This window comes from Cupressus sempervirens, chromosome 11 (genome assembly GCF_028749045.1).
Source record: "Cupressus sempervirens isolate cs-2001-9-10 chromosome 11, ASM2874904v1, whole genome shotgun sequence".
NCBI classification, from domain to species: domain Eukaryota; kingdom Viridiplantae; phylum Streptophyta; class Pinopsida; order Cupressales; family Cupressaceae; genus Cupressus; species Cupressus sempervirens.
Window position 1 is genome coordinate 60,179,592 of NC_143128.1, and position 3,655 is coordinate 60,183,246.

Here is a 3,655-nt window from a genome sequence, read left to right on the forward strand (position 1 = left end):
ACCTAAGTGAGATTATTAAAAGTGTAGGAAAAACCTAGCAAAATAGGAAAAAATAAATAACCTACTAGGAAATAAAAAACTACACTAACACCCCCCATAAGCAAAGCTTAGGTTGATGTAGAAATGGGTCCCGACAAGTCAAGCCTGATGAGGTACCCATGTACATAAAATTCTCCCAAAAGAGAGAGAAAAGAGATACCTCAAAAAAAGTCAGGACTTGAGTGAAAGGAAGAGGCTCCCCCAAAAGATGAAGCATCCTGCACCCCCAACAAAGCTCACAAATGAAAGAACTTGCTCTCAGCGAAGGGTTTGGTGAAGATATCAACAACCTACTTGAAAATTGGAAAATAGCAAAGGTCGATGACATCACCATGAATGAGCTCCCAAATGTAGTACATGTGGACCTCTATGTGTTTGGTCCACTGATGATGAACCAGATTCTGTGAGATCTGAATGGAACTCTGGTTGTCACAAAATATGACTAATGGTCATCTAATTTGGATACCAAACTTAGTGAGAAGATGTTGAAGCCAAATGGCCTTAGTGGCAACATTTACAGCCCCTCGATGCTTAGCCTCAATAGAAGATAGAGCAATAGTAGAATAGTTTTTGCTCGACCAACAAATAGGGCCTGAACCAAATGAGAAGTTGTAACCTAAAGTAGACTTGTGATCTTGAGAATCACCTGCCCAATCTGAATCTATGTAGCCCACCAAATCAAACTCAATACATGTTGCACAGTGAATCCCACAACTGTGAGAACCTTGAATGTAGTGAAGGATCTGCTTGGTTTCTTTCCAATGTAGCTCATGAGGTTGTTGCATGAATCAAGAGACCATGCCTATAGCATAGGAGATGTCGGGTTTCATATGAGTCAGATAAATGAGACTTCCAAAAAGATGGTTGTACAAAGTGTCATCAACAAGTGGAGAAGAACATTGAGCCTCAAGTTTGACTCCAAAAAGGAAGGGAGTCGAAGCAAGCTTACAGTCATCCATATGAAACCTCGAGAGTAAATCTAGAGCATACTTGGATTGTGTGATGGTGATCCCAGAAGGAGACTAAAAGATCTCAATCCCAAGAAAGTAATGCAACAAGCCCAAGTCAGTCATCAAAAAACTATCTTGACGGACCACTTTGACAGCCTTAATGGTGGGTGAAGAACTTCCTATTATCAGCAAGTCATCAACATACAAAACCAAAAATAGAAGTGAATCAACCTGTTGCAGAATGTAGATATTAGGATCAGAATGGCACCGAATGAACCCAACTGATAGAAGGAAGGAGTCCATCTTGGCATACCAGGCCTAAGGAGCCTGTTTGAGGCCATAGCGAGACTTTTGAAGATGGCACACAAGTGAAGAATCCTAAAGGAAGCCCTGTGGCTACTCCATGCAGATCTCCTCATGAAGGTCACTGTGAAGGAAAGCACTCTTCACATCCATCCGATTTACTTCCCAACAATTAGTTGTAGCAATGGCAAGAACAAGTCAAATGGAATTCATTCAAGAAACTAGCGCAAAAGTCTCAGAGTAGTCAATCCCAAGAACTTGGGAGAATCTTTTGGCGACCAAGCGAGCCTTGTGTTTTTCAACTGACCCATCTGTTGCAAATGTTGTCCAGTAGATCCACTTACATTGAACAAGTTTTCTTCCCTTAGGAAGAGGGACAAGATCCCTTGTGTGGCTCCTCATGAAGGAACCATACTCTTCCGACATAGTTGTATCCCACTAAGGAATACCAGAAGCCTCATGAAAGGACTATGGATCTAAGGAAATAGCAATGAAGACATGTGTAGCATTCTGGAATTGTGAATGAGTTTTCCTGGTGTATGATGGATCCCCAACCCAATCCACTACAAACTGCAAGGTCTGTCTAGCCCAAAGTGGACAAAAAGATGGAGAATGTGGAAGGGAATCATTAACCTCTGAATGATGACTAGGAGAGGAAGGAGGTGAGTTCTCTGAATCACTCTCTGCATCAGAAGTGGAGGTAGAATATTGTTCAAGTGAATCTGACTCATCAAAAGATTTTTCATGTATTCCAAGTGACTCTAATGTCAAAGTAGGAGTTGGAGAAGTGATAGAAAGTGAGCTTGAAGATCCCTCCTCAAACTAAACACTCCTCTCAATGAACAACTCATGTGTAGTAGGGTGGAGCAACCGATAACCCTTCACACCATCAGGATAACCTACAAATATGCAAGGTCTACTCTACGGATCCAAGGCCTTGCGTTTCTCTACAGGAATGTGGGCCCATGTAGGAGAGCCAAAAACTCGAAAGTGCTGAACTGATGGTCTCCAACCGCTCCAAGCTTCAAAAGGAGTAACTTCCTTCAAGGCTCAGTGAGGAACATGGTTTTGGATATAACAAGCACAGTTAATGGCCTCTTCCCAATACTGGTGTACAAGAGATCTAGAGTGAATCATACAATTTGCCATTTCCTTCAAGGATCTATTCTTCCATTCTGCAACACCATTTTGTTGAGGATTGTATGGAACTAAATGTTGTAAATCAATTCCCTCTAAAGTGAAAAATCTTTCAAAACAATGGTTGACATACTCACCACCATTGTCTTTGTGCAAAACTTTGATGGCTTTCTTAGATTGCTTTTCTAAAAAAAAATTGAAGTCTTGAAAATGATCAAATACCTCTAACTTCTGTTTGAGAAAGTACGCCCAAGTATATCAAGAAAATTCATCAATGAATGTGAGGACATATCGGGCCCTATTGAAAGAAGGATGCTAAAATGGACCAGCCAAATCACTATTAACTAACCCTAGTATCTGTGAAGCTCTCCATGCCTTATGTTTACCAAGAATGCAACCTTGGCAAACACTACCTGAGAACTGAACCGAAGGCAACCCTGTGACCATGCTTTGCTAGTTGAGCTAATGCAAATAGTGGAAGATAAGATGGCCAAACTACTCATGCCATAATTTACTCACATCATTAGAGTGAGAGAGAAAAATAGTTGAAGGAGGATCAAGAATAATTGAGAAAATAGATAGAGTCATGATTGATGATCTGCTCTCCCAACTGCAACTATAGAATCATTGTGCAACTCACGTATCTCCATTGAATTAGGAGTGAACTCAACCTACTTGCTTGAACCTATGTGAGTGATCTAGTATACTGATAGGAGATTAGCTGATATGGAGGGTACACAAAGAACATCATGGAATGTGCCATCCCCCACATCAACAAAACCTCTCCCACACACCTCAACAAGAGTGTCATCACCCATCAAAATAGAAGGCATAGTAAACGGCTCTAAGGATGCAAGTTCTTCCTTAGATGAATCCATGTGGTGCAAAGCACCCGAATCAAGAGCCCAAGTGGATGGTGAGGAGGCAACTACAACAAGAGCCTTGCCCTTTCTGTTCCCCTTGTTGTTTTATTTTGCCTTGTTAGACCCTTCATTAGAACTTAGTTTGATAGACTCAGGAGCACTAATATTATTCTTCTCAATAAGGTATGTCAAGTGATCTGTCTCTTCAAACATGTATGTTCATTATGATCGATTTTTTTACAATAGGCACATTTGGCCTTTTCTTTCTTAGGCTTATCGCCCTTGGAAGATGGGGTATCAATAGTTTCTTTTGAAGCAACCGATATCTGATCTTTCTTTTCCTCACTATTATTTTGTTTCTCA